This window comes from Lonchura striata, chromosome 33 (genome assembly GCF_050655825.1).
Source record: "Lonchura striata isolate lonStrDom1 chromosome 33, ASM5065582v1, whole genome shotgun sequence".
Classification (NCBI taxonomy): domain Eukaryota; kingdom Metazoa; phylum Chordata; class Aves; order Passeriformes; family Estrildidae; genus Lonchura; species Lonchura striata.
Window position 1 is genome coordinate 3,835,001 of NC_140735.1, and position 7,500 is coordinate 3,842,500.

Sequence of the window (7,500 nt, forward strand, 5' to 3'; positions counted from 1 at the left end):
TAGTCGAACGCGCGTGGCTCGCGGGGACGGAGGCTCGGCCGGGGCTGACCCGCCCCCGAGGCCGACGCCCCCCGCCCGCCGACCGGTCGCGGGCGAGCGACCGGCCGCCGGCGAGGTTGGGCCGAGCGGGGCCGCTCGGGAGAGCGAAACCCGCCGCGGCGCGTCCCCCCACCGGGCCACACGGAAAGCAACCGGACGTGCTAGAGGAGACAGCGACCCGACGAGGCGGGCGCGGCCCGGACACCGGGGCCCCTTCGAGCCGGGGCGGCTCGCTCTGCAGCAGGCGGCGGAACGGCAAAGGAGCGCCGTGCGGTGCGCGCCCGCGCGCGCACGGGCGGCTCGGGCTCTTTTCCCCCGGCCGCGCACACCCCTCTCTCTCTCTCTCTCTCTCTCATATCGGGCTTTCGCCTTTCCTTTGCGCTTCGACACGGCGACTTTTCGCCTCCTCGCGGCTCGGCTCCAGCCGCACCGCCGCCCGGCGCTGCTCGCGGCCGGCACCCACGGGGCGCTAAACCGGGACCAAAGGCCGGCACCGGCAAACCTCGCGTGCTTTCGAAGGACACCTGTAGGCTCGCGGGGCCACGCGGCCATCACACAGCTGGGACGGTCAAGACGCCCTTCCTCGGCAGCGGGAGGGGCGACACCTCGCCTGCGACGGGGAGCGAATCGGAGAAGAGACCGCCCGGCCCGAACACCGGACCCCCGCCGTGGGCTTCCCCATGACAGAGAAGCCCCGGAAGAAAGCCCGGCCGGCCGGGGGCCCTCTCCGACGCGACCCGAAAAGCCTCATCGATCGGGGCGGACGCGGCTGCACGAGGGCAGAGGAGGCAGCGGAGCGCAGAGGCAAAGCCCCAGCAGCCGCGGAACCGCCCGGCCGAAAGCGTGCAACGCACACCACGGCCCCACGGCAGCCCACCAAGGCGCACGCCCCACCGGCCGGCGCCGCCACGGGTGCGGCTGGGCCGAGAGCGGACGGGCTTGGGGGCTCCGCGCGCGTGCGAGCGGGGACACGCGTCCCCGGACCGATCCGCTCGCGGATCGGTCCCGGCACAGGGTAGACCGGGGGGGTGCCGCCACCCGCCCGCGGACAACGGCTCTCCTGGCCGGACGACGGAAGGACGGGACCGCCGGGCCGGGGTGGGGATGGCCTTCACCCTTTTCTGCCCAGGGAACCCGTCCGAGCGTTCGAGAAAGGTGCCACCGGCTTTCGCCCGCCCCGCGGCTGGCGCGCTCTCTCTCTCTCTCTCTCTCTCGGCCTCTCTTTCTCTCCCCTTCGGAAAAGCCGGGGTACGGCACCGATCAACGGAAAAAAAAAAAAAAAAAAAAAGGCACATGGCGTGCGCGGCCCACAAGGACCCGTGCTAACCACGGGCGCCGGGGGCCCGGGGGGGGGCGAGGCGCGCGCCGCCTTCTCGCTGCCCCCCCCCTTCGAAACCCACCGGCATCGCTCGGCTCGGGGCTCGCTCGGCCCCCCGGCTCCACACAACCTCGGCTTTCGTGGGCCCGCACGCTTCTCGGTGCCGCGGCTTAGGGCCGCGAGAGGAAAAGGCCATCGGAGGCCGGGCGGGCGGGGCCCCCCACAGCACCCGCACACGCCCTTGAAAAAATAGCAACGGACCGCCCGGGGCAGAAGCGGGCTCGGTCGCCACGACCGAGGAAGGGCGAGGCGCCGCCGCCTCGCCCGCGACCTTCCGGGGGTTGCTCTCTGCCGGGGGCTTCGGTCCGTGCTAGGGCGGGCCGGCCACCGCGGCCGGCCCCTCTCTGCCCGCGAAAAAAAACAGCCCGCCCGCAAGGCGGGTCCCCGGCTTAAGGCCGAGGAAGGGGGTGACTTCAACAGCACGCGCCGGTGGGACGGGGTGCCGCCACCCCGGCTCCACGGCTCATCGGGCGACCGCCGTCACCGAGCCCCTCCGGCCACGCGGCGAATGCCGAGGCCAGGCCGCGCGCCCCACCGCTGCCCTTCCGACACGGACACGCTGGCAAACAGGTCGGGAGCGGGGGAACCGGGCGCCGCCACCGCGGCGGGCTGGCCGGGCCTTGCTCGGGGAGGAGGCTCTCGGGCGAGGGCCGGGGAAAAAAAAAGCCCGGCCGCGTCGACCCCCGGCTGCCGGCCACTGCCACCGGACCGGCTGCCGGAAAAATGCCTGCCGGAGCGGGCCCCGGCTTAAGGCCAGGCGGAAAAGGGACGAGGCGCCGCCGCCTCACCTGCCACCGATCGTCCCAGGGGGGCCGCCCCCCCTTCAACCGGGCCGGCACGGCAGCCGACCGGAGCGGAGCAACACACACGCGGGGCTTCTCACCGCCTCGCTGCGGCCAGCGAGCGGCTTCTCGACACGGTCTTTCGGGCCGTCTCTCTCGGCTCTCGGCTCTCTCTCTGGTGGCCCTTCACACTGCCCATTCTCTTCTCTCTGGCTTCTCGGGCAGCTCTCCCCGAAAGAGCGCCCTGGGCAGGACGGGAACCGGGACCAAGCCACGCGGCTCACCCGGCCTAGGCGGCACTCGCTCTGCCCCGACGACCGCGCGGCGCGGCCGCCCTATCCTCCGCCTTGCGACGCAGGCACCCTGGAAACCTGCGGGGACGCGGCCCGTCACCTCGCTCCCAATATACGGAAAGATAAGTCCAAGGCCGCCGACGCCTCCAAGGAGACGAGTGGAAGTCGACCGGGAGGGTGCGCCAGCGCAGGCCGACCGCTACGTCGACATAGCCGGAGGCAGCCTGGAACAGCGACCCCTTGGTGAACTTCCGCAGGCGGCCGCGACACCAGGTCTACCCGGGCGGACGGAGACCAGGTCTACCCCGGCTCCGGGATACCAGGTCTACCCCGGCCGCCGGGTACAAGGTCTACCCCGTCTCCGGGAGATACCAGGTCTACCCCGGCCGCCGGGTACAAGGTCTACCCCGTCTCCTGGATACCAGGTCTACCCCGGCCGCCGGGTACAAGGTCTACCCCGGCTCCTGGATACCAGGTCTACCCCGGCCGCCGGGTACAAGGTCTACCCCGTCTCCGGGATACCAGGTCTACCCCGGCCGCCGGGTACAAGGTCTACCCCGTCTCCTGGATACCAGGTCTACCCCGGCCGCCGGGTACAAGGTCTACCCCGGCTCCTGGATACCAGGTCTACCCCGGCCGCCGGGTACAAGGTCTACCCCGTCTCCGGGATACCAGGTCTACCCCGGCCGCCGGGTACAAGGTCTACCCCGGCTCCGGGATACCAGGTCTACCCCGGCCGCCGGGTACAAGGTCTACCCCGGCTCCGGGATACCAGGTCTACCCCGGCCGCCGGGTACAAGGTCTACCCCGTCTCCGGGATACCAGGTCTACCACGGCCGCCGGGTACAAGGTCTACCCCGTCTCCTGGATACCAGGTCTACCCCGGCCGCCGGGTACAAGGTCTACCCCGTCTCCGGGATACCAGGTCTACCCCGGCCGCCGGGTACAAGGTCTACCCCGGCCGCCGGGTACAAGGTCTACCCCGGCTCCGGGATACCAGGTCTACCCCGGCCGCCGGGTACAAGGTCTACCCCGTCTCCTGGATACCAGGTCTACCCCGGCCGCCGGGTACAAGGTCTACCCCGGCCGCCGGGTACCAGGTCTACCCCGGCCGCCGGGTACAAGGTCTACCCCGTCTCCTGGATACCAGGTCTACCCCGGCCGCCGGGTACAAGGTCTACCCCGTCTCCGGGGTACCAGGTCTACCCCGGCCGCCGGGTACAAGGTCTACCCCGTCTCCGGGATACCAGGTCTACCCCGGCCGCCGGGTACAAGGTCTACCCCGTCTCCGGGATACCAGGTCTACCCCGGCCGCCGGGTACAAGGTCTACCCCGTCTCCGGGATACCAGGTCTACCCCGGCCGCCGGGTACAAGGTCTACCCCGGCTCCGGGATACCAGGTCTACCCCGGCCGCCGGGTACAAGGTCTACCCCGGCTCCGGGATACCAGGTCTACCCCGGCCGCCGGGTACAAGGTCTACCCCGGCTCCGGGATACCAGGTCTACCCCGGCCGCCGGGTACAAGGTCTACCCCGTCTCCTGGATACCAGGTCTACCCCGGCCGCCGGGTACAAGGTCTACCCCGTCTCCTGGATACCAGGTCTACCCCGGCCGCCGGGTACAAGGTCTACCCCGGCTCCTGGATACCAGGTCTACCCCGGCCGCCGGGTACAAGGTCTACCCCGTCTCCGGGATACCAGGTCTACCCCGGCCGCCGGGTACAAGGTCTACCCCGTCTCCGGGATACCAGGTCTACCCCGGCCGCCGGGTACAAGGTCTACCCCGTCTCCGGGATACCAGGTCTACCCCGGCCGCCGGGTACAAGGTCTACCCCGGCTCCTGGATACCAGGTCTACCCCGGCCGCCGGGTACAAGGTCTACCCCGTCTCCTGGATACCAGGTCTACCCCGGCCGCCGGGTACAAGGTCTACCCCGGCTCCTGGATACCAGGTCTACCCCGGCCGCCGGGTACAAGGTCTACCCCGGCTCCTGGATACCAGGTCTACCCCGGCCGCCGGGTACAAGGTCTACCCCGGCTCCTGGATACCAGGTCTACCCCGGCCGCCGGGTACAAGGTCTACCCCGGCTCCGGGATACCAGGTCTACCCCGGCCGCCGGGTACAAGGTCTACCCCGTCTCCGGGATACCAGGTCTACCCCGGCCGCCGGGTACAAGGTCTACCCCGGCTCCTGGATACCAGGTCTACCCCGGCCGCCGGGTACAAGGTCTACCCCGGCTCCTGGATACCAGGTCTACCCCGGCCGCCGGGTACAAGGTCTACCCCGTCTCCGGGATACCAGGTCTACCCCGGCCGCCGGGTACAAGGTCTACCCCGTCTCCGGGATACCAGGTCTACCCCGGCCGCCGGGTACAAGGTCTACCCCGGCTCCGGGATACCAGGTCTACCCCGGCCGCCGGGTACAAGGTCTACCCCGGCTCCTGGATACCAGGTCTACCCCGGCCGCCGGGTACAAGGTCTACCCCGTCTCCGGGATACCAGGTCTACCCCGGCCGCCGGGTACAAGGTCTACCCCGTCTCCTGGATACCAGGTCTACCCCGGCCGCCGGGTACAAGGTCTACCCCGGCTCCGGGATACCAGGTCTACCCCGGCCGCCGGGTACAAGGTCTACCCCGTCTCCGGGATACCAGGTCTACCCCGGCCGCCGGGTACAAGGTATACCCCGTCTCCTGGATACCAGGTCTACCCCGGCCGCCGGGTACAAGGTCTACCCCGGCTCCTGGATACCAGGTCTACCCCGGCCGCCGGGTACAAGGTCTACCCCGTCTCCGGGATACCAGGTCTACCCCGGCCGCCGGGTACAAGGTCTACCCCGGCTCCGGGATACCAGGTCTACCCCGGCCGCCGGGTACAAGGTCTACCCCGTCTCCTGGATACCAGGTCTACCCCGGCCGCCGGGTACAAGGTCTACCCCGGCTCCTGGATACCAGGTCTACCCCGGCCGCCGGGTACAAGGTCTACCCCGTCTCCTGGATACCAGGTCTACCCCGGCCGCCGGGTACAAGGTCTACCCCGGCTCCTGGATACCAGGTCTACCCCGGCCGCCGGGTACAAGGTCTACCCGGTCTCCGGGATACCAGGTCTACCCCGGCCGCCGGGTACAAGGTCTACCCCGTCTCCGGGATACCAGGTCTACCCCGGCCGCCGGGTACAAGGTCTACCCCGTCTCCGGGATACCAGGTCTACCCCGGCCGCCGGGTACAAGGTCTACCCCGTCTACGGGATACCAGGTCTACCCCGGCCGCCGGGTACAAGGTCTACCCCGTCTCCGGGATACCAGGTCTACCCCGGCCGCCGGGTACAAGGTCTACCCCGTCTCCTGGATACCAGGTCTACCCCGGCCGCCGGGTACAAGGTCTACCCCGGCTCCTGGATACCAGGTCTACCCCGGCCGCCGGGTACAAGGTCTACCCCGGCTCCTGGATACCAGGTCTACCCCGGCCGCCGGGTACAAGGTCTACCCCGGCTCCTGGATACCAGGTCTACCCCGGCCGCCGGGTACAAGGTCTAGCCCGGCTCCGGGATACCAGGTCTACCCCGGCCGCCGGGTACAAGGTATACCACGTCTCCTGGATACCAGGTCTACCCCGGCCGCCGGGTACAAGGTCTACCCCGGCTCCTGGATACCAGGTCTACCCCGGCCGCCGGGTACAAGGTCTACCCCGGCTCCGGGATACCAGGTCTACCCCGGCCGCCGGGTACAAGGTATACCACGTCTCCTGGATACCAGGTCTACCCCGGCCGCCGGGTACAAGGTCTACCCCGGCTCCTGGATACCAGGTCTACCCCGGCCGCCGGGTACAAGGTATACCCCGTCTCCTGGATACCAGGTCTACCCCGGCCGCCGGGTACAAGGTCTACCCCGGCTCCTGGATACCAGGTCTACCCCGGCCGCCGGGTACAAGGTCTACCCCGGCTCCTGGATACCAGGTCTACCCCGGCCGCCGGGTACAAGGTCTACCCCGGCTCCTGGATACCAGGTCTACCCCGGCCGCCGGGTACAAGGTCTACCCCGTCTCCGGGATACCAGGTCTACCCCGGCCGCCGGGTACAAGGTCTACCCCGGCTCCTGGATACCAGGTCTACCCCGGCCGCCGGGTACAAGGTTTACCCCGGCTCCGGGATACCAGGTGTAGCCCGGGGGGCCGGACAACGGGTCTACCCCGGCGCCCGGAGGAAAAGTCTATTCCGGGGCCATGGCAAGAGGTATTTCCCCATACCCGGGTAGTAGAGCGTTTCTCAATGGCCGGCTTTACCTTTTTTTGCCTGGTGGGGGTGGGGGGGGCGGGCGCGAGGGGGGGGGCTCGGTGTGGGTTTTTGTGGGGGGTGGGGGAATGTGCGTTGCGGGACTTTTGGTTCGAGTTTTCTGGGTTTGTTTTAGGAGTTACGGGGTTATCCCTTTGTTTTTTGTGGCTTGGTTCCCCTTGGTCTGGTTTGGGGTTCGGGTTTCATTTCCCGCGCTTCCCCTTTCCTCCCTTCTCGAAGAGAACGACTCTTCTGTTCCCTCGGCGCAAGAAACTGATCCGGAAAAGGAATTTTCTTGGCGAACTTTATTTCTTTCCCTCTGGTACCCAGAGCGATCCCAGACCAAGCTGACAGGCAGCCTGCGTCAGCCTGCCGTCGAAGCAGCGTCAGCAGCCCCCTCCGCCCGGGGTGCCGCGCAGCCCTACCCGGCCGAACGGAATTTCAGTGGGGCCAGCGCGCAAGGGAAGCGAGGGAGGGAGGGAGGGACGGGGGGGCGAGGGGGGGAAGGGAGGGAGAGAGAGACAGAGAGAGAGGGGCACGGTGACACACACGCCGGCTCCACACACTCGCAATCCGACGCCGCCCCCTCAGAGCCCGCCCATCGACGGTTGGGGGCGCCCCGCCTGAAGACTTTCCCCGCCTCCGCCCATCGACGGTTGGGGGCGCCCCGCCCTGCCCCATCAGACTCCCCGGCGCCGCTCGCAGACTACTTTCCCCACCCCCGTCGCCGTCCCCCGCCCGCT